The following is a 25,462-nucleotide window of genomic DNA, read 5'->3' as shown; positions in this document are numbered from 1 at the left end:
ATTGCAGCCTGAAGGAAGCCAGGGCCACCCCCCTACTGAAAAAAAACAGGGGCAGATGTAGCCAATCTTAAGAACAATACTCCCATCTCCCGTTCTAGGGAAAGTAGTAGAACAACATGTCTTCAAAACACTCTTGTTGCTTATTAAGGAACAACAGCGACTCCAGGTGCAGAAGGCTGGTTTCAGGGCCCACCATAGCACTGAAATGATGATGCAGTCAGGGCTGGACGAACTTAGGCTCATGGCTGACAACAAAAAATCGAGCGCCATGGTCCTGTTAGATCTGTTAGTGGCGTTCGATACAGTCACAGTCAATCATGCACAGCTTCTGGCTCGGACAGCCAATTTGGGCATTCGTGGGTTGGCACACCAATGGCTTGAGTCCTTCGTGTCAGGGTGGTCCCAAAGGGACCAACTGCGTGTGCAGGTATCGAGCACTGGCGCACTCACCTGTGGCATCCCCCAGGGCACAGCACTCTCCTGTTTAACATCTACCTCCAGCCACTAGTGGCCACACTGGTCCGCATGGACTGTCAATTATTTAACTACTCGGATGACACACAACTAATCCTCCAGATTGATAACTGCCCTCAAGCCCACGCCGGTGTGCAAAACATACTCGGACACACTGTGAACTGGATGACATCTAATTTGCTAAAAATCATCCCTGATAAAACTGAGGTCCTTGTCATCCCTACTAAACACAATTCCTGGAATGACCTATTCTGGCCAAAAGAGCTTGGCACCACCCCAACGCCATTACGGTCATAAAAAGTTTGGGCATCAAAATTGACACCAATCTCTCCATGGCAAATCAAGTCTCTGCCGTGGTCGGAACCTGTAAGGGCTTAATGAGACAGCTGCGGAGACTTGCCCCCCTCCTCTCTTCTGCCGCACTACAGATGGTCATGTTGGCGATGATCGTGTCCAGATTGAATTATGGCAACACCTTATATATTGGTCTCCCCGAGAAACTTATCAGTAAGTTACAGGTGACCATGAATGATGCAGTGAGGCTGATTTTTAGGCTTCCCGGATGGGTCCACGCTACCCCCCTGCTGCAGCATCTGCTCTGGCTCCCCATTAAACAGAGAGTAAAGTTCAAAGGTCTCTGCATCACTTATAAAGCTGTTCATGGCCAGACCCCAGCCTATATCAAGGAGCACCTAGGGAACTATGTGCTGGGACACATCGAAAGGTGGGAGAGCCTTCTCTGTCCCAATTCCCCAACTTTGGAATTGACTGCCCGAGAATCTTTGCAAGGAACCTGCACTCCTCACTTTCAGCAACTAAAGACTCTTCTGTTTAGGGAGGCTCTGGACACAGCCTAAAACCCTCCAAGTGTTGTATCTGTGATTGCTAGTGGGTTTTGGCCCCTTTTTATCAATGAGACGGTACAACAGACTACTTGTTTTGGATTAGTCAAGGACAAAAATGTTAATTCTCCATCCATTCCGTCATTAGCACCTTATGAAACATGGCAAACGCATACCAACTATACATTGGAGGACTTTGGGATGGTTACTGTGACCAACAAACTCTAATGCATGTCAATTGCGTTTTCTAAATTTCTCAAACAGATTTACACAGATGATCCCAGTTTCCCACATATCCATACAGCTACCACATATTCAGTGGGTAAATTGTGTCAGCAATGGTTGGAACATTAAATACACTTTCATCTGTGAAACAACACCTTTCTCTTTTGTCCGGTGATATTAATTTGACAGATTTTGTCTTTGGTTCAAAGTCCCCTCGTACAAAACTTTTTCTTTATACAGCCTATATTGAATTTTGGAACCTATCGCAGATGGAAGCTGCAGTGCACATGCGCAAAATTGACCAAGCAAATTTGGAAAAAGTTTGTGCAACATCAATACACTGTCTTCATGTATTTCCTTTGAATAATATTGTACGTTCCGTCATTGACATTGTTTATCATGAAGTGTCTGCTTTGTACCATGGTCAACATCTGTTACATTCTGTTATGCAGTTTGCAAGGACCTTACAAACTCTCAAAAGTGGAAAAGTACCCTGGGATTATCTAAATGCTTCAGCACTGTTTTTGCCATTTAATGTAACTGATAAACAGAAATTAATGTCAATGAAAGATGCAACATACACATTTTTACATATTGAACATTTAGAACAGTTAGCATTTTCTGTGGCAGAGACTAATTCACCTGTGTGGTTAATACATGGGATTATTTCACTACCTATCTCACTTTTTCAGTTTACAGCATGCATGAAACACTATGCCGAAGGAAGATATGAACCCCTTGGCACTAATTATATTCATGAATTGTGGTCCTTGCCTTTCTCCTTTAGATGTCAATGTGCAGACAGGGAAGTAGTACTCACAGGGGAAGATTGCAATTCAACAGTAGGACATTCCCTAGTCTGTAAACAAGTTAACCTTCATGACGCCTCTAATGTCTTGGCACCTAATCGAGCTTGTTTTGTTTTTTGTTTGCTAAAGTTGCTTTCTAATGGAAGTTATCTTATTGTGAATAACCACGACTGCTGTGGCTTACGGGCTCTCAGTCCGTATATAGTAACAGCTTCCCAACGAGTTACATGTTGCAGCAATGTCCTGTTTCCACCCCCATATGGAATTTTAGATAGTTCGCTTTGGCCTTTCAATCCAACTTCTGACACTGAAATCCAACCTGATTGTAGGAGTGCATGATAAATATTATAGTCTGTCTGGCAGTCTTATATCCCCAAATAAATCTACTAATGGCCCAAACCAATCACTTGAAATAGGAGTCAGGAAAATGTAGCAGAATTGCACTGAATATATAAAGGAATTTGGTGAGTAAATTAATTTTAACAATATTGCATTAGACTATGCTAATTGGGAGCCAGCACCAGGACCGCATCTTAGTTATACATCTGGGTTTTTATCTACGACTTCTTGAACATGTTGCTTTTCCATCTCCTGTAATTCTAAATGCATTTTGTGCACTTCATCTTTCTCTAATTTACAAAATAAACTGTGTAGTAAACCCACATACATACGCCTTTAGATGATATAAAATCACATGAGATGGTACAGATCCAATAGTCACCATTGTAAATTCCCTCAAAAGCTGGTCAATTGGGATCTGTTCTCAATGTTTAATAGAACTGATCTTGGAGACATGAAGTGACACCTTTTCCTACTAACATACAATAGCTGAAGTGTCAGAATTATAGGGTTATAATCCGAAGTAATCTTGGGACAAACCTCTGTAGTCAGTCACTGTATGAAATTGTTGCCTGAACATGAAATACCTTAAAAAAACAAGAGACAAGAGGTATTTGGCAAAACAGGAACAGTTTGTTTAATTATACTATTCGGCCAGGAGTACAGTCACAGGCAGGGAGTCCAAGGACTGTTTCAATTTACAATCGGTCTAACATAGAATGTTATACAGTTCATTGAATAGAATAAAATGGTCCCAGGATACTTATTTTGTAAGAAATGTGTACCTCTGTCTTTCGGGCCATAATAAAGGTATTGGATGAGGAATCCAGGTGGGCCTCGACCTAACGTGGATAGAATGCCGCCAGTGGGTTACGTGTCCAGATGTCGGGCATGGGGAGAGCCCATGCGCTGTGTGTACTGTGTGTGTGTGTCTTGATTGGCGATGTGTTCCTAACTTCATGCGACATCTGACTTTATGGTGTTTTGGGAATGCACACACCCTTCTGGTCATGTGTGCTTTATTGGAGCCAATCTCTCTGCACCATTGTGGGGTCACTGTGCCTATCTGTGGGATTAATCTGGGATTTCCTATTTGCGCGTTTGTCTGCTGACTATGTGCCACCCTACCTGTGATCTGTCCATCAGTGACCTCGGTCCTGGGTCTCAGGGCCTGCCTAACTACATATTTCTGAATCGGGGTTGATGTGGTGTTCACAATGGGCCAATTTGTCAATAAATACGTGATTTGGTTTTTATACACAAATGTATTGTTATATATATTGACATCGACTTTTTCAATACTAACAAAATTAAATTAAATGAAATTAATTTTTATAAAGTGTTTGATTGCCTGAGGTCGTCTTGGTGTTGCTACTGCGTGAATTTAACAAAAGGTGTTAGAGTTGGTAATGGACCAGACAGGATTTTAAAGCTTTTCTAAAGGAAAGAAGACATGTCATTTCTTTCAGAGTTAAAGGAAGAGTATTCTATAGTTTGGCAGTGCAAGTTATGAAACTTCTGCTGCCCCAAGAGTACCGTCTAAACTTTGGAACAATGATATTCTTGACTGTGGAGGAGTACCACACCCTGGAATTTTATATATCGGAAGATTTGCAACATTTGTGTCTTGCTAGTGCTAACAAAGTATGGAAATACTCATCAATTTAAAGTTCATAGTAATTATACAAAGGTTCCAAAATGTATACGGGATAAAGTACACCCTATGGTACAGTATAAGGATATTGCAAGTCACAGAGGAGTTCCAAACCATGTGGCTGAAGGCAGTGGGCCCGATTCACAGAACAAACTTAAGACAAAATCCTAAACTTAGTACCATTTTGGTATTCACAGAATGCACTTACTACTTCTGGTATTCACAGAATGAACTTACCACTTTTTCGATTCACAGAATAAACTTACTAGTTTTGCTATTCACAGAATGGATTTACGACTACTAAACTTACGTCCCCACTCGGGCCGGAAATTCCAGTCCGGAGGCGGAGCTTCCGGCCCGGAGGCGGAGCTTCCGGCCCAGAGGCGGTGCTTCCGGGCCGGAGGCGGAGCTTCCGGCCCAAAGGTGGGGATTCCGGCCAGTGGCGGAGATTTAGCCATGGCCAAAATCTCCACCTGTGGTCCGGAAGCTCCGCCTCCGGCCTGGAAACCCCGCCTCCGGGCCGGAAGCTCCGCCTCCGGGCCCGGAATTTCCGGCCCGAGTGCGGACGTAAGTTTAGTAGTCGTAAATCCATTCTGTGAATCGCAAAAGTAGTAAGTTTATTCTGTGAATCGCAAAAGAAGTAAGTTCATTCTGTGAATACCAGAAGTAGTAAGTGCATTCTGTGAATGCCAAAATGGTACTAAGTTTAGGATTTTGTCTTAAGTTTGTTCTGTGAATCGGCCCCCAAGTTCCCTTATAAGGGTATGGAACTTTAAATTACTTGAAATAAACTTACCATGTATTCTAGGGGGTACTTTATCCCATATAAAACATAGTCACACCATCACCTTTCCCACAAATCAATTAAAACCCTGGTGTATAGCTCTTTCATATGAAAGAGCGAGCATGGTTGCAAACATGAAGAATAAAAGTAAAGCTTATAGCGCAAAATTAAAAGTATCAAAAATATGTTAGATATTTGTTGCAAACAGATATTAGAAACAGTTTAATAAATGTCAGTTAAAAAAAAGTTGCAGTATCTTGAAATATGTAGAAGACATGCAGAAAGGTTTTAGCTTTTCTCTAAGAAGTGAAAAAAATAAACATAGTCTCTTTGTTTGTCATTGTAAGCTGTTAAACAGAGCAGAAGAAAGAAAAGCAACATCCAGTTTTCTCGACTGTAATAACTTATAATAGTTGAATTCTGACATCTTTTCTTTGTAATCGGTGAGTTCTGACCTCTTTTCTTTGTAATCGGTGAATGAGTGCATTATTAGTCACCAATTATAAGGAAATTAAAGACGTGCTTGTATACAGGTATTACAGAATCCCATGTATTATAATAAAACACAGCAGCAATTGAAACGACAAATTATTGTAAATACACAAGAACGCATGAAAGAAGAGGGAGTCAGAATGGTTTCTGAAATGTTATGAGCAACACATGCATTCTAGGCGCTGGCACGCCTCTGAAGCGAACATCTATATATAGCTGTTCCTTTTTTTAATGACAGATGTGTGTCTGTAAGCTTCATATTGCTTTGGCATATGCGCTCTGCCCTGACATTCAGAATGCAAGTCAGCTCAGAATTAGGGCTACGACTGTCATTTAAATCGCATCTTTCCATAGTATTCTGTGCTCAGCAGTGGCAAGATAGCGAAGAATAAATGCCAGCGTTGGATGGGGGAAAGTTGGAAAACATGCTTTGCCTTGTTATCTTTTAGAAAATCCGTCTATTAGGTAACAATGCTTAAACAAAGTATAGCAATAAGGATACCTCCTCCATACAGACGGGAAGCGCTCCTGTTGCACACGAATAACACCTGGAATCCCATTAATACTGCAGCTTACCAAACAAGACGCTTGCATAGGCGAAAATGAATATTAATGCGAAATTCACATGTATTAAGAAAACACAGAGCTGCCGTTCGAAAAGCACCAACGACACGTGGAGAATAAGCTGAATCCCGCGTGGGTAACTGGCAACCGTTTCTGAAATATTAATCACATGGAAAACACTTCCAGGCGTGCCAACGCGTAGATAAAGCTGATGGTATGGCTCAACGAAGGACACAACTGAGCACGTGACTGGTTTGTGAATCATCAGATCAATTCTATGTAGCTGTTTCTTTCTGATTGCCAACCATGCAGAGCCACTTTAAACGTGCACGGCATGATTTCCAAATAGTGAAGAAGGAAGGAATGCCCTGGGTAGCAAGGCACTGCCCTCAGATTCCTTTTAAGGCATTAGCAGACTGGGTGAATTACCAAGGGGCCCGAGTTCCAGGTGGCCTTCAGGTAAAGGTTCTGCCATTATAATCACTGTGAAAAAATAAACAGATTCTTTGACAATGTTTAAGTCTGGCATTTGACGCAGCTTTAGTTGTCAGACCAGACTATTGCTTTTAAAATAATTCCCGAAACAATATACTTATATAGAGCGGCTTCTGTTCATTTTGCTTCACCCATCAGTCTATTTGTCATTCACTTTTGCCTTCACCCATCATACGATACAGAAGAGTGCAATGTGTCAGCCCACTTTAGCAACTAACCTTTTTCACTTCCGCCTATATATAGTATCTTTCTCTTTAGTGACACTAGTTTATAGCGTTCTTTTTACTTTGATTTTTCTTAGAATACATTAAAAACAGACTACTTATTTTGCTTGCACTAGGGTGCCCAGTTACATGGTCATTTATTTTATGCATCAATTTTAAAGCTCTAGTTATAAATAGACATAACGTTGTAGCTGTCTGTAATTTGAGTGCCTGGTTATGTTGTGATTTATACTGAACTTCTTCAGAAATAGCAATAAAACGCATCCCACAATCAAAGGCTTGATATCTTCAAACCATCACCAGTATATAATGTCTACAACAGTGAATGTTTTTACATTTAAAACATGTAATGCAAGCATATCTAGCCAAGTTTAAGTGAGGCGGTGTTTTCATTTCTTTTTCTTCCGGTTGTTTGTGCTTGGTATAAAATAAAAAGAAGTAATCACCGTATCAACTTTGCCAATCTTTGTTAATTTAATTAACACTGTGCTGCCATCAGCCATTACAATAACTGAAAGTGCGAGAGTTGGGATTGGGAGGAGCTGGTCAGCCATCACTAAGTATCTCGTATCTCTTTTTTTGCCCTCCTTTTCCTTCAGATAAAATAGATCACAACCCGAAAGGTGTCCATTTACCATCTGAATGATTGCTGCTGAATGCACCAGTGCAGAAGAGGAGAGAAACCTTCTCCATCTTTTTCTCCTCAGCCTATCCAACTTAATCATAGGACCTTCAAGATTAATTACCCTCTTTCCAAATTCTATAGTTACACCATGTTCCTTCCGTACTCCTATTATCACTGCGAAAGTCCAGATCCAATCTGCAAACTTTATCTACTGCCTTCACATCTGCACAGATTGGTGAGGGAAAGGGGATTCAAATAGCCAGTTTCTACAAAGCCCCCTACTTGCAAGAAGCATCATATAAAAGAAAAGACTTTCAACACTTACAGTGATTGTAGAATTCAATCGAGTGTCCATCCCAAATAAGATCATTAGGGGGCTAACCTTTGCTTGATGACATGCGATCTCTGACAAAATCTTACTTACACCTTCACAAAAGGTACTCACTTTGGGGCGGGTGAAAAATATATGGATATCATCAACTTTCTCCTTCCCACACCGATTACATCATTGAAAAGATCCTTTACTAAAGTTGACAGACTTGTTTGGTGAAAGAAACATTTTGTAAATTCTTTTTTTTTCCCAGAGGGCTGCTAATTCAACTGAAGGAGTAGGAGGAGTTAGGAATCTTGCCACACACTGGGCTGCTCTTCTACTGGCGGGTGCCCTTCACACACATGAAGGGGGATTTTACACTTTTTATCATTTGCCTTAACTAACTTCCAATACCAAATGGAAATCTATTTTTTTAAGGGCAGAGGATTCTGTACCCTCTTTTCATGCTCCCATCATTCCCCAACATCCCCCTTTTGTATCAACTGCCGCTGGATCAAATGCCGGCACTTGAACCACGAGACAGCACCATTAGTTTCCTTGAGAAATTATTTCAATGTGATTAGCCCAGTGTCCTCCCTTAACTTCCCCCAGGATGTTTTGCTAGTCTTGGTCACGGAGAGTCTGAGCTTATTCTCCATGAAAGAAGGGATCCCTGGTGAATTCCAAATGGCATACTCTGAGTAATAATCTATACCCAATGTTCTTCTGATATTGAAGACTGGGGTCCCCAACTTTGTATAGATACGCATCCAATCCTAATGGATCCAGCATTGTTGTGTATATTACTTCCCTGCAGGAATTGTCAGGGCTCAGCAAGAGCATTCTAAAATTTCTAAATTGGAAAGAGTAATAATATAATAGGACGTGAAGGAATGCCACCCTTCCCTTTTTTGTTTCCTTATTTCCTGGATGAAAATGATAAGTTTCCTCATCATTTTCATCCAGCTAAGTCTGGGCCCTTTGGAAGAACCAGATAAAGCCCCCCAGCTTGCCCTGTATCATGGCAAGGTATTCTTTGGGAAACAGGAGTGGGATGCTATTAAATACAGGAGTAAACTTGGGGAGGATTACCATCTTAACTAAATTTGTCTTTGCATATAGGGTAATTTGAGGTGGTTCAAAGACGAGCCTGTGGTCACGCATATGTTCCTTTTCCATGAAATGAAAAACAAAATAAAAATAGGTTCCATATGTTTTTGATCTGTACTCTATAGTATACAATGTAATGGAAATGCAGCACTTAATAAAGTAAAACAAGCTACAAACAATTTAGTCTAAAGTGCAATTAATTTATTCATTGCAGTATATTCAGGGATTTTTTTGTATATTCTTTTTTTGATTTTTAAATTAATATTTGCGAACATCAGCCTCATTTTTTAAATTAAATATTGGGAACATCATCCTCATTGGAAGATTGTCATACTTGACAGCAATCTACCAATGAAGATGATGTTCCCAATATTAAAATGAACTTTGAATGCTGTATGTTCCAATCATGCATTAAAAGCATTGAGGAAGGCTAATCTTTTTCCGAAACGCATCTGCTAAAAGGAATAAATCATGTTTTAGGCAACCCTGTGAGTGCCCTGTATATTTCTTGGAGCCACAATTTATATGCGTGAATTCTGCCATCACACTCATGGAGGCACCCGCTGTGAGTTCGGTAGCCTTTCGGTGGAACTTGAGCTGAATAAATATATAAGCCAGGCAGAAACCACCACGCTAGTCAGCGCAAGGAAGTTACACACTGAAGATAACCCCTGCTCACCCCCTTGGTAGCTTGGCACGAGCAGTCAGGCTTATCCCAGAGGCAATGTGTAAAGTGTTTGCGCAACACACACACACAGCAGCAACACATTAAGCACACCACAAAAGAAACTCCACACAAGTATATATATCAAAAATAGCCTTTGTATTATCCTTAACACATTAGAATCATAATCACACAATACACACTGTGCCAACTTGCACTAGGCAATATTCACAGGGGATTATATACAGGACCAGGCCAATCGGGCCACGGTCAGAACCATCAGAATGCAGGTAGTAAATATAAAACACAACTGTAACTACTGGTACCATAATGACCTCAGCATTATCACATTAGCATTAGACACCATCCTAAAATTATCATAGCATGACATTAGGCATAAACACATTAGGCCCAAACCCCATTAGCATAAACACATTATGCAATAACCTCATAAGCAGAAACACATTAAGCAATAGGTATCACCTTGAGGCAATAAAAGTAGACATAAATCACATCATGCAGTAGACATCACATTAGGGCTTTGCACCCTACCAACATAAACCTGACCCCCAGACCAACTGGCCTTTTAGTGGGACTCTGTCAACAAATGACCCCCTCGTTGCAGCTGCCCACTGTCCGGCCAGGCAGCTGGGTATTAGGCCTGGCACCACTATGCCGTCTGAGCCCCACTCCGGGACTCTTAAAGATATCAAACTTGCCCCCACAGTGCAGCTGCCCGCAACGGCGGTGCAGCTGACAAGCAAAACACAATGGTGCCTTCCCGGGGCTCACTCGTGACGAACAAGCACTGCCACCAACCACGTTTGAGCCCCACTCACCGGGGCTCTGCTGGGTCTTCTCTGGTCTGCTGCAGGACCCTGTGAGGCTCCTCCTCGTTCCTGCCGCTGGTCTCGCAATCTGGCAGGCTTTAGGCAGCATGCGGGGCTCCCCTTGACCACACGGGAGTCCCGTTCACCCACAGCAGCACCTCTGCCTTACTTCTGGCTCCCGCGAGGCACCGACAATGCACCTCAGTAGGCTCCACTCACCGGGGTCTCTAACTCTCTGGGCCAGACGCGCGTGGCTCTCCTCTGGCCACAGACATCCCGCCCAGGAACAGGAACAAGTTTGCCTGAGTTCCTCTCTGCCGCCCTTCACTCTTGGCCACGCCCCGAGTATGGAGCTCCTTGCCTGGCTTTTTCAGCAGCTCTTCTTCCTGGCAAAGTGCAGGTGGGCTCCCGCTGTAAATAATCCTAAATGCGGGGTAGACACCGGCGAAGAGAAGCATACATGCGGGGTGGGCACCCGCTCACAGAGGCATAAAAAGCGGGGTGGGCTCCCGCTGAAACTTGGCCAAATGCGGGGTGGGCTGCTCCCGCTCCTCCATGCCGTGCAGGGGAATCCCCACACCCCTTCTTTTACTGGTAATAAAGAGATAGCACTCACAAGGCGCTAGGGTCCTCAAAGTTTTAGAGGAGACACAGCTGGGCCCAGGCAGGCCAGCACACAGAGCCCTCCAGCAGGGAGGCAGTCCCTTGTGGCGGTTCCTCCTGGAGCCCAGCAGCAGCAAGGCCCCCAGTAAGCACAGGAACAGCTCAACCTTTCATGGGGTCATAGCCCCAATATTTATACTAACATCTTCTTGTCTGCCCTGGCACAGGGCTTGTGGGGAACCAGTCCTAACTGGTTCTGGGGAGTGTGGAGCACTTTGTTGACAAGGCTCCTCTTACCCATTGTCAGCTGGGGGCTCGTCATCAGACACACCACAGGGGGCGGAGCCAGCATTCACATAGGCAGACACAGACCTATTCAGGGCCAGGGGACTACTCCTCCCAATATTCCAAATGCAGATGCCCTATTCAGCCTAGCACTGACTTACCCTGCCCCTCCTGGAGCCACACACACCACACCAGCCCCTGTCACTCCAAAGCGAGACATGCAATCCACATCAGGCAGGCAGACACATAGCACACAGAAATGCCAACTTTTAAAAATGGCATTTCTAAAATAGTTATAATAAATCTGCGCACACCATTGCGTAGCATTTATTATTACTATTCCAAAGATACCAAACTTGACCACGCTGCTCCTCTCATATCAGGAATTACCACTGAAATACTTATCAGGGAATCCCCAATGCATTCCTATGGGAGGGCAGCCTCACAGTAGTGAGAACCCAAAATGGCTGTTTGTCACTACCAGGACATGTCACACACTTAAGGTACATGTCCTACCCTTTACCTACAATACACCCTTCCCATAGGGGTAGCTTGGGCCTACTTTAGGGGTGAATGACTTGTAGTAAAAGGGGGGTCACAGACATGGCACACACCTTAGCTACCACGTCACAGCGGCACTAACACTGTGCGCATAGGCCCTGCAATGGCAGAGGCCTGGGATAGGTTTGAAAGGCTACTTTGGTGGGTGGAGCAATCAGCGCTGCAAGGCCACCAGTAGCATTTAATTTACCTGCCCTGGGTATATGAGATACCACTTTGCTATGGACTGACAGGTAAATTAAATATGCCAAACAGGTGTATGCCAATCCTTACCACATTTTCCACAGAGAGCACACACACTTTACACTGAACAGCAGTGCTAAAGTGCCCAGAGCCCTAAAACCACCAACACTATGTCAGAAAAAAGGCTAGGAGGAAAGCAGTAAAAAGTCCAAGTCCAACACACACACATATATATATATATATATATATATGTATATATATATACATATATATATATATATATATATATTCAAAAGCACTCTCCTTTATCACGCCGAGTAAAGAGAGCACGGACCACAGGATTCTGGTTCAATATCCGTTTATTCGTTGGAGCTCACAGATAGAACAGCAGCCATTACGCGTTTCATCCCTCCTGGGGGACTTGATCACATATATATATATATTACCGACTGGCGGTCGCCAGTAGGTAGTTATAGTTAGGACTTATTTTCCATAGGAAATCCGCAACATTCTATTCCCTATAAGTCTGGCGCCGGTTGACGAATCCTCGTGAAATTTTCCAAACTTTTGGCCAGCTCCGCTCCGGTCCGCTCCTACCCTGAAAGTTTCGTGGTGATCCGTCAAGCGGGGGCCGAGAAAAAAGGGGGGTCCCAAAACGCGTTTTCCCAATGCAATTTCCGATAGGATCTGTTGTCGCAGCTACAGCCCGAACCGCAGAACGGAATGACACCAAATTTGGCAAAGAGGTAGTCCTCAGTTCAGACTCGTGCCTTTTGCATAAATGGTGTGAATCCGTTCAGTAGTTCCTGAGAAAATTAGAGTTAAAAGTACATAAATATCTATGGCCTGGGAGGATCTGCGGACCCTGCCCGCACCGTATGCGCACCCTCCCCGAACCGAGCGCGCACCCTCCCGATCGCGCGCTGAATGCTAATTGGCTGTTGAGTGTCTCTCTACATTCGAAACCAGGAACTGTGGCGGCCATTTTCTGCCTCGGTAGGGGGCTGAGTGTAAATACTCTGACCCTCTAGAGGTGCTTAGGGGGTCCCAGAAGGACCCCCTGGGGCCCCCTTTTTAAAAAAAAAAACTGCAAAATGCGCGCACGGTGCGCGCAGCCTATCGCGTTGGGTGCGCGGATCCACAGATTTTTTTTTTTAAAAAGACAACAAATCATTCGTTGTATGACTACTTTGTACACTGAAAGGTAGGGTGTATATTTCTGTTTTTTAAAGGTATGATTCTTATTGGTTAACAAAAACAGATTGTAAGGAACATTATATATGATTAGCTGATATGTTGAATAGTGAAGCACACTTCTTCTCTTGTTTAGCAACATTGTGTGCTGAACTTCTGACCTGTGTGCTCAGTGCAGTGTTCCATGACCTGTTTCTATGGTAACAGGCAGAAGGCAGATTGGGGGAAGGGTTGAAATGAATTTCAGTTGGATAGGGTTGAAATGTTTAACCAATAGAAATTTGTGTTTGCTTTTGAGTTTATGTGTGAAGGATTGTGATTTGATGTTTACATGTATATGTGTGGAAAATGAAAGGGAAACTTTTCCATTCTTTGTTTTTGCTGAGAGGTGCACAGTGCAGAGATTCTGTAAAAGAAAATATGGTGAGTGACTGATATACTTCTTAATCTACAAAACAACTTGAAAGATGAGTTATTTAATTGTGAGGGGATGTATGTAGACTGTTTTGATTTTAATCAGACTAATGTATTTCTCCTGCTAAAGTGTAGGGAGTACTTTTTTTTTCTCTACAATCTTATTGACAGTGTGTGTGCATGTAGAAACCCTTCTGTGATAAGCATTTGTGTTTTTTCATGTGTTTGCAGACAGATTACTGTGCTGTTTTTATATTTTGGTAGAATTAGAAACCAGTCATTGTTTATGAATTTGTGAAATGAGTAGGCCTGGGCGTAGTTCGCGAAGTAGCACTTCGCGAAGCTACGCAAAGTGAAGTTCGCACTACGCGAGCTACGCGTAGCACTTTGCGAACTGCGTAGTACCTTGTTCGCACTGTGCCAGATGTCGTTTTCAATGATTGCACAGTGCGGACAAGCAACCGGCACTGTGCAATCATTGAAAATGGCATCTTGCACAGTGCGAGCTGTAGTTTTCTGCTGCTCGAGTAGATTTTTACTCGAGCTTCAGCATTCTCAACGCGAACTGGTAGTTTCTCATCACGAGCGGTCGCGAGCATACGCGACCACTCGCAATGAGAAACCTGACCTCCTCGCGTTGGGAATCTCGCCGGGAGGTTTATTTTCCATGCTCGCGATCGCCAACTTGAAGTTGCTGATCGCGAACAAGGAAATGTCTCGCCGGGATGTCATTTTGCTTGCTCGCGGTCGCCAACTTGACGTTGAGGACCGCGAGCAAGCAAAAAATGACCGCAGCACTACGCAACACTACACTACGGGTGTTCGCACTGTGCTACGTGCAGTTCGCGTAGTGCGAAGTAGCGCGAACTTCGCAAACTACGCGAGCGTAGCGTAGTGCTTTGCCCAGGCTTAGAAATGAGTTATGTTATGTTTCTATACTAAAATGTACTACTTCTTCTAGATGAAGAAATGTGTTTTGGTATAGTGCAGGGGATAGTGTTGTTTGTCTAGAATCACACAGTGAGTATGTGTGCATATGGGAACCACTGTGAGAGAAGCATTTGGTAACATTGTGTATTTGCTGACAGATAACTGTTTTGAAACCTGTCGTGTTGTCAAGTTTTAGTAGCATTAAAAGGCAGTTTTTGCTTATGCTTTGATTAAATGAGTCAGGCTTTGACACAAAAGTGCAGTCCTGAAATATGTAGATTGTGTGTAGTTCCCTTACCTCTTGCACTGTAGTGAATGAGTTTTGGTAAACTCCTAGGGATAGTGGTGCTTGTCTAGAATCACACTGTGAGTTAGTGTGTATTTGGGAACCAATGTGAGAGAAGCATTTGGTAACATTGTGTATTTGCTGACAGATAACTGTTTTAACCTGTCATGTTGTGAAGTTTTAGTAGCATTAGAAGACAGTTATGGCTTATGCTTTGATTAAATGAGTCAGGCTTTGACAGAAAAGTGCAGTCCTGAAATATGTAGATTGTGTGCAGTTCCCTTACCACTTGCACTATAGTGAATGAGTTTTGGTGAACTCCTAGGGATAGTCGTGCTTGTCTAGAATCACACTGTGAGTTAGTGTGTATTTGGGATCACTGTGAGAGAAGCATTTGGTAACATCATGTATTTGCTGACAGATAACTGTTTTAAAACGTGTCATGTTGTGAAGTTTTAGTAGCATTAGAATCCAGTCTTTGCTTATGCGTTGATTAAATGAGTCATGCTTTGACACTAATGTGCTGTACTTAAATATGTAGATTGTGTGCAGTACCATGAACTCTTCTAGACTAGTGAATGAGTTTTGGTAAACTCCTAGGATAGTGTTGCTTGTCTAAAATCACACTGTGAGTCTGTGTGCATTTGGGTAAGGATTGTGAGAGAAGCATTTGGTAACATCGTGTATTTGCTGACAGATAACTGTTTTAAAACCGGTCATGTTGTCAAGTTTTAGTAGCATTAGAAGCCATTCTTTGCTTATGCGTTGATTAAATGAGTCATGCTTTGACACTAATGTGCTGTACTTAAATATGTAGATTGTGTGCAGTACCATTAACTCTTCTAGACTAGTGAATGAGTTTTGGTAAACTCCTAGGATAGTGTTGCTTGTCTAAAATCACACAGTGAGTCTGTGTGCATTTGGGAACCACTGTGAGAGAAGCATTTGGTAACATCATGTATTTGGTGACAGATAACTGTTTTAAAACCTGTCATGTTGTTAAGTTTTAGTTGCATTAGAAGCCAGTGTTTGCTTATGCTTCGATTAAATGAGTCAGGCTTTGACACAAAAGTGCAGTCCTGAAATATGTAGATTGTGTGCAGTTCCCTTACCACTTCCACAGTAGTGAATGATTTTTGGTAAACTCCTAGGTATAGCGGTTGTTGTCTAGAGTCACACTGTGAGTCTGTGTGCATTTCGGAACCACTGTGAGAGAAGCATTTGGTAACATCGTGTATTTTTTAGCAGATAACTCTTTTAAAACCTGTCATGTTGTCAAGTTTTAGTAGCATTAGAAGCTAGTCTTTGCTTATGCATTGATAAAATGAGTCAGGGTTTGACACAAAGGTGCAGTACCATGTACTATTCTCTTCACTGTGGCAGAACTGAAAATGTAAAAGTTTTACCCAAGCACTGTCCTAGAAGTAGTCTGATGATTTAGTTAGTTTCTAAGTACCAAATAGACTGCTTCAAATGTCTATGCAGTATGCATGTAGTGTTCTAACATACTATACACTTGTCTTTTACACCTTCAATTCCCTAGTCAGTATCCATACACTTCCAGGAAACACCCTGTCACTCCCTTTACAGTCCTCTAGTGACCCATTCAACACCATGTACTAATCAATTCACTGTGCCAAAACCCAAACACTTATAAATTCACCAAGACACTCTCTTTCCAGTACTCTAATGATTCAGTCACTGCCTAAGTATTCATGCACTGAGCCAGGCCTTAGCACATGGAGTTTTTCAAACCCCTATCCACTATGCATGCAGTCCTCTAACCACCTACACACTTGTCTTTCACACCTTCAATTCCCCAGTCAGTATCCATACACTTTCAGCAAACGCCCTGTCACTCGCCTTGCACTCCTCTAGTGACCAATTCAGTACCAAGTACTAATCCATTCCCTGTGCGAAAAGCCTACCACTTATAAATTCACCTAGGCACTCTCCTTGCTGTACTCTAATCATTCAGTTAGTACCCAAGTAGTCATGCAGTGAGCCAGGCCTTAGCACATGGACTGCTTTAAATGCCTATCCAGTATGGATGCAGTCCTCTAATCACCTACACAGTTGTGTTTCACACCTTCAATTCCCTAGTTAGTATTCATACACTTCTAGCAACCACCCTGTCACGCACCCAGTTTGTCTCCTTATAGTACTGTAATCATTTAGTCAGTTAGCATGTAGTGTTTTAGTGAGGTAGGCTTTAGAGCATGAACTGCTTCAAAGTAGTATGCACTATGCATGTAGTGTTTTAACCATCGTCACACTTGTGGTTCAGGGCTATAGTTTCTTAGTCAGTATTTATATAAAATGTGTTTGTACAGTAATGGAATAGTATAAATTTGAAAGTTATTAATATACATTTATTTGTGATTCTTTTTTACAGATACAGAACAGGAGTGTTTCTTATCTGTTTGCACTCTTCTCGTGCAAGATTGTTTGGATGAAGGGTCCTTAGGTGTTTCATCATACTTGCTGTGCCGCACGAGTATTTTTTGTTACGATCCCCTCGTAACAGAACTCTTTTGAAAATCTTGCGCGTGACACAGGTGGCATTGGTCTTTGTTTGCCCCTCGACAAAAGTAGAACATTTCCACATCACTGAAGGAAAACATTGTGGGCGTGGTGCATCCTCCAAAAATTCATCTTTAGATTCGGTGAATATTTTAAAGCGACATCATTTACAGTTTTTGTAAGTTAAAGTTACAAAATGTTGTTAGCTGTGTGCATTTTATATATCTGTGATTTGTATCTTGTTATTTTTTTTTTTAGAACAGCATGTTGTTTTTTTTTAACAATCTTTGAGATTGTGTTTTTTGATGAGTACGATTGAAATCACTATTTTTAGTGAAATTTAATATATTCTGAGAACAGCAAAAAAGGCAAACAAATTACTTTGTGGAAATTATGCTGTGTTGTACAAAATGTATTATTACATGTTATAATTTTTTTTTCCTTTTCTTTCACAGATCCAAATTTTAAGATAAGCAATTTATATGAATTTATATTGGAATGAAAAACAGAAAAAAATGTATACCATTTTTTATTCCTATTACTGTGAAGGTAAGTTTAACTAAGTCTCAATATGCAGAATGAAGAAGCTACAAAGTTGAAACACGTTTCTAAAAACACTCTGTTTATGTAGTTTTGAAATATGACCATAATCAGATATCATGTGACCTGCAAAAAGAGAGATTTGAGGGGTTCATAATATTTTCATTTTAGCTATTGAAGGACCGCAATTATTTCAATCATTCTTCTTTGAACATCTTTGCAGACAAAGTTTTGTGCTTACCTTCTATCATTCGCAAGGAAATTTAAAAACGGAAATATGTCACTTTTTGTAACATAGTTATTGTGCAAGATACTCTTTCATATTTACAAAGAGAGGAAAAGGCACTCTGTGCACTTTTTATACTCCATGTAAATACAACCTCATCATGCACACCACTTTGTGTTGAATGGATGTTCTATAAGTGTTGTTGTGCATGATTGCACTTAATACTCATATAACAAGACACTTGTCTAGATTTATCAGAAATCATGAATCTCGATATGTGTGTGAATGGTGCACCATTCTACAATTGGTGTAGGAAAGCACAACAAGAAGAATTGTTTTAATGTCTCCACATTTTTATATCTTCAATGCATGCTGAAATGTTCAGCATACATTGAAGGAGAAAAATGCATTTTGTCATTGTTTTTGTGCAGGAAGGTGTGTCTTCCTGTAGAAAAACAAACAGCACATGACACAGATATCCTTGCACTATGGTTCAAGGGTGCCTGTGTCACCACAAGGCTGCAGTTTAAGCAGCCGTGCAGAGAGAAGCATAGATTTGCACCATATTTATGTACATATGTACATATGTTGCATCCCTGTGCTTTGGAAGTACTACAGCACACTGCAGTTAAGGAGGTTACTGTGTGATGCTGCAGCACTTCCTCATAGTTCTGCACTTATACATTCACCATACGCTACTAATGCATTCATTCAGTCAATTACGTACTACACATACATTCATTTAAACTTTCACACACTAACAAAGAAATTTAGCTCTTTTTTTAAACCAGGAAAGTTAGTTCTTAGAAGAACTTTTTTTTTTCTTCTTTTTTGTTTTTTAATTTTTTTGTACTTTTTGGAACAATTTTGTTATTTTTTTGTTTTTTTCAAAAGGAAAAAAAGACAACAGGAGGAACAAAACAGTCAACTTCTGCAAAAAAATAAAATAAACACAAGTTTAGCACTTGTGGTTTTGCTGCGCTCGGCAGATTAACTAATTTTTTGTTTTCCAAATTCTGGACGTATGTCCGGGTGAGTGCTTGATGGTGATGCTGCAGAAGTGCTTGCCACTGCTGGCTGAGGCTGCTGTCGGAGTCTTCTGCATTCCTGCTTGGCCAGGTTCACGGGATGCAGAGTCTTCAGGTGTTTTAACATACTTGCAGTCCCACGAGAGTATTTTTTTGATGGATCTCCTCTGGAAAGCACTCTTTGACATATTTTACATGTCACTTTAGTTGAATTAGTTTTATTTTGTCCTTCTGGGAAGGAAAAAAATTTCCACACCACAGAGGTGTATCTTTCTGGGCGTGTAGGTTCCACAACTAATTCTTCATCGGACGAATGGTCTGATTCTGATGATGGCTGCTGTGCAGAAGCCATTGTCTTCAGAAAAATTGCAGCTGTGGAAATCTTCCCCAAAACGTTTCTTCTAGTTCTAAGGTGTGAGATGTTCCTCCAAAGAAGCTCTAAGAATGATTGAAATTGGTGGGGTCTTTCAATAGTTAGAATAGGAAGTGTACTGAAACAATCAAATCTCTTTTTTTGCAGTTCACATGGGATCCGCGCACCGTGCGCTTACGCAGCATGCACCAAGCGCGCATCCGCGAAATTGAATAAAAAAAAAATTATAGGATTAGATGTAAAAATATATTAGTTTTCAGACTAGTTTAGAGTTTGTCTTCAATTAATATTCACATGAAATAGATATATATATGTTTTTTTAAATGTTAAATATTTTGCGGGATCCGCGCACCTACCGCGTCATAGATGCAGATGACGCATCGCGGAAGCGCGTAAACGTCGCGTTACGTACATCGAATGTGTCGCGTATACGCTGGGAGTCGCGTACCGGTCGCATTGCGATCGCGCACTGAACACGTACCCAACGCATACCATGCGCGGATGCTACCGCGTAGGGATCGGAAACGGTGCGCTTAGGGTGCGCGGATCCAAAAACATTGAAAAATATATATAAAATAAAGTTTTGCACATATAGTTAAAAAAAATATTTTGAAAAATATAAAAAATATGTTTGAAAAACCCATTAAGTTCAAATAATATTTTTTAATTTTTAAAAGAATTAATTGAAAAAATAAGTTTAAAAAATGGTGATTAAAAAGTATTTAAAAAAAAATATAATTAATGAAATTGACACACTGAAAACGTGCAGCAGACAAAAACCAAGCAGAAACAAAAGGGACAACCTCGGCGCAACTGGAATCGTTAAATCAACATCAAGTTACCAATAGCCAAACCATCATCAATCTGACGGATGTCACATTGAATGCAGCAGAAAAACAATTATTGACCCTGGGCTTATCTTACTGTCCGGAGAGTTCAATGAACTACGCAGCAACAAGGATTGATCTATATAAAAGCATAAGAAAACTGAAACTCAAAAAACATTTCCTCGTGCAAAAGCAAAAGAAGCTTCAGCCTACTGACAGCCAGATATCTTTGCTTTTTGATCTGACGGCAACTGATTGGCCTATTGTACAGGTAATACATGAATTGGCCACAGAAATTAATGACTCAACCCAAGGAGCAGAGCGATTTACTAGTCAGACAGTAAAACATAAATGTGCAACTCCTTTCAAACCACGATATACATTTACTCCCATAACTATTCGGGATTCAATTGATTTATTTAACGAACAGGTTATTTCCAGCATTAAAAAACTTCATCACACAACAATTGCCAAGGCAAAGAGTAAAGGCAATAAACAACAACTACAATATCATCAACTGATGAACAAACTGAAGGAAAATAAGAATGTAATTATTCAAAATTCTGACAAAGGTGGCAACTTGGTACTTTGGGACAGAAAGGACTATATTGAAGAGGCCATGGTACAACTAAGGGACAGAGAATGTTACCATCGTTATGATCATCAGAACTTAAAAATTATGTAGAATTGTTACAACATGAAACTTGTAGCATGGAAGAACACTTGTATTTTGACAACTGATGAGTATAAATACATGAAAAATTATAATCCTGTGACGCTTATAATGTACTTCATCCCAAAAGTCCATAAAGATCCAATAAAGGCCCCAGGCAGACCTATTATTTCAGCGTGTAACAGTATTTTAGAAAGAACATCAGTCTATGTGGACTATTTCCTTCAGACACACGTGAAAGAACTGCCTTCGTATGTGAGGGATACGGGAGACTTTCTTGCGAATATTAGAGATGTGATATGGCAAGATGATTATCTTCGAATTACAATGGATGTTGCATCTTTATATACTTCCATTAGGCATCAAGATGGTCTCAAGGCAATAAGTCACTAGCTTTCATGTAGAGGTTCTGAGTTTGACCAACATAACACAATGTTGGTCAGCATGGTTGAGTTTTGCCTCAATAATAATGTGTTCATGTTCGAAAATGTACTGTACCAACAACAACGCGGAGTGGCGATGGGGGCTAGCTTCTCCCCTAGCTATGCCTGTCTACACATGGGATGGTGGGAGGAGCTGGTCCTCCGCAATGAATTCTTGAACAGTATAACATTGAATGTCATAAAATGGTTGAGATACATAGATGATCTTTTTGTGGTTTGATATGGAACAATCAGTGAAGCAGAGGCCTTTGTTCAGAATTTAAATGTCCATACTTTGAATTTGCATTTCACTGCATCTATTAGCACTATATCTGTAAACTTTCTGGATGTTGAGATATATATCCGCAATAGTCAAATACACACCACACTGCATAGAAAACCCACCGTGGGTAACTCGGTGCTCCATGCGAGTAGTGCCCACCCTGATCATCTCATTCAAAGTATACCATTTGGTGAGATGATACAGTTGAGGAGAATATGCAGTAATGACAATGGTCTGAAGCAGGCACAGGCATCCAGTAAAGCTAGATTTTTGACTCGAGGATACTCGCCCAAATGCATAGCAAATGCCATTCAGAAAAGTAATCAGTTAAATCGGGATACCCTTTTAAACAAACAAAGCAAGCCAGGGACTACTAAGAAGGAAGGATAGGACTCATTCAGGTTTATATTTGGGTACAGTAAACAAAGCAAAAACATCAAAAAAATCATAAATAGGAACTGACCTATTATATTGGGGGATCCGGTAATTGGGGAGAAGTTACCTAGAAAAGCCACTATAACCTACACTAGAGCACCCTCCATGAAAGATACCTTGGTGTGCAATGATTTGGAAAATACAGGCAAAGGCACTTGGCTAAGCCAACGCCATGGCTTCTTCAAATGTAAAACCTGCAAGGCATGCCAAAATGGAATCAATGCCACCTCCTACAAAACCCCTTTTAATCCTGTTGAGATCCCGATTAACAAAGCCCTAACATGCAGAATGACCCATGTGGTTTATGTGCCCATGTAGTCTCCGATATGTAGGCAGTACCATACTGCAGGGACACAAACGGGCACTCCAGCACATCAGGGAAATAAAAAATCAAGATCAGTCCTATCGGTGGCCCGACATTTTGGTGAACACCATAAGGCAGATCCGACCCTTCTGAGATACTTCCTGATTGATTGTGTGCAGAGTAAGAAGAGAGGGGGTGATCGAGTGAGAGCTCTACGTCAGTTGGAGACTAAGTACATTCTAAACCTCAATACTAAACACCCCGGGGGTCTCAATCAGATTGAAGACTTGTACACTTACCTTTAACAGTTGATTTGATGAGATTTAGATAAAATGTCCACAGTAGCTGAGATTAATAACAATGAAATTCAATAGAGAAGTCAATGTGAAAAAACAAATCAACCCCTGTATATAGTAAACATTGAACTACGGTGCTGCATATTTTTAAGTTCCATATGTAATTTCTCACGGTGTTGTAATATATTTCAGTCATATTTTATATTTTGTTTTTAACACGAGCACATTGCACTTTGCATTAGAAAAGGATTTTGCACTTCTTTGAACAGTGGATAGGTTACACTAGAACGGCGTACACTAAAGAGTATAAGAACTATAGCTGGTGACATTTGTCTAATATATTAAGGGCTCAGGCCAAGCTATTTAAACCTGAATTTTATATAGTGTGTGTCATTAACAATAAAATTGCATGTTTGCACAAAGCTATGGCAGCTATATAACAACTTTTTGGGTATAATAGCAATACCATATGTCATATGTACTGTATTTGTTATTTTAAAGGGCACAAATCGAAAGTTTTTTTAGAAAAATGTATTTAAACATATATTTCTTTAAAACACGAATTTGAAGCTCCCTTTACAACATCGATGAATATGTTGTCTATGTCTATGGTTACAACCATGTGATGTTCAAATGCACTGGTCACTTTAAAAACAAAAAAATGTAACAAAAGTATTTAAGCAAATCACGCACCGAAATAGCGCGTCATGTGATCAAGATCCCTAGAGGATCGAAATGCGTCAGGCGAGTGAGAGTATGTAAGGGAGCGGAATAAAATATTATTGCACTCATCTGTGGTCCGTCCTCCGTTGTTGTACAACGCTGGGAGAAGAAACAGCGTATGGAGTTTTACATATATATATATATATGATTCAAACTCCTCTTTAGTTTGTCAAATCCTTAGACAGATGGAGCATAGACCACAAAAGAATAGCGGTGAAAATAGTTTATTGTTTCCTCAACAAAGCGATGGAACAGCCATTACGCGTTTCAGCCCCGGAGGGCCTTGATCACATGACGCGCTCTACAACGATCACATGACTTTTAAACCATTTTTTTCTTTGCTTTTTTTTCCCTTTTTCTTTTTTTGTGCAACTTTGTTTAAAGTGACAGTGCTTTATACCAATATGTTACAATGACAACAACGCTACAGATTTCTACAAGTGAGCCTGGTACCAATGTTGGATACCCCAGATAGTAGTAATCTGTTCGTTGATTACTATTGTAGAACCAACATCGCCTATCTTGTGCAAAATAGCAAAACAGTGCAAACAGAATATATATTTTGTGCAAATATCATTGAGTTGAACTGTGCAAAGATGGCAAATGAAACAGATTGACCTTAGCTTAGTGTTTATTTTAAAATTATGGCTTAAATGCCGCATAAAACAACATGATTGTTTTCCCACACAATTCAGATCTTAATATATAATGGGTACGTTATCCAATTAATTATCAGTTAAGTCGGGATACCCATTTAAACAAACAATATATATATATATATATATATATATATATATATATATATATATATATATATATATATATATATTCACCTCCAAATGCTCACTCCCTTATACGAAGTAGGCAGGACACAGCTCCAGGGGTTAAAAAAGTGGCTTTATTGAAGCAGTTGATGCGCACACAGGATGTCCATGAATCGCTGAGGCAGACGCGTTTCTGGCCATGACGGCTTTCATCAGTGCCGGAATCATAGGTAAGGTTCAAATGCACAAGGAGATCTTTAAAACATTCAGTGACCACTCCCAGTGTAGCAGTTACTTGGCTCCTCCTTGTGACCAGGTGTGTACCTCCTCATGCAGCGTTTCCTGGCAGGTTGCATGCTATATATATATATATATATATATATATATATATACTTGAAGATACAGATATATATATATATATATTTATTTATATATAAATAAATATATATACTTGAAGATGAAGGATCACAAGAAAACAATAGCCAGCCAGAGCAAAGATCTGGATCCCAAAGGATATAATGAGTCACAAAGAAATAAAATATCCAAGAAAGAAGTGACTCAAACAGATAGATTCACCGAAGAACAAAAAATATATTTCCACTACAACTTTTCAGCTTACACCTTCCTCAGGTAGTACAAGATGGTTTGCTCTGTGGCTGCACAGATGACACAGCTGAATTTTCAAAAAAGCATCATGAGTGAAGATTCCATTTGGAATGTGGAATCAATGCAGTCCTGATAGCTCTCGAGATATGCAGTAATCAAGTTGTGATGTCAGTAATGTTCAGTCCATCTGGATGCAGTAATTTTAAACAGTACATCCAGACTTTTTCCCTGGAGTACAGTAGTTCTTCCTTTGAAACATGTTCCACGGGGAAAATCTTCAAATCTGATATTGAATGATCCACAAGTTTAAAATGATTGGCTACATGCTGGTCAATTTTCTTATTAATTATTCCCGATTTGTGTACGGAGGTCATTCACTGTTTGGCCTACATATTGTTTTTTACACCTTTGCCGTTGGCACTGACTCACATAAATAATGCATGTTGAGCGACATGTAAGATGCTGCCTTATTGCATAGGTCCTTCTCGTAACAGAACTAGTTACAGATGATGTTTGTAAAAGATATTCACATGTGATGC

The sequence above is a fragment of the Triturus cristatus genome, chromosome 3_1 (assembly GCF_964204655.1).
Source record: "Triturus cristatus chromosome 3_1, aTriCri1.1, whole genome shotgun sequence".
In the NCBI taxonomy this organism is placed as follows: domain Eukaryota; kingdom Metazoa; phylum Chordata; class Amphibia; order Caudata; family Salamandridae; genus Triturus; species Triturus cristatus.
The sequence above is the reverse complement of the archived record's forward strand: the minus strand, read 5'-3'. Positions refer to the sequence as shown.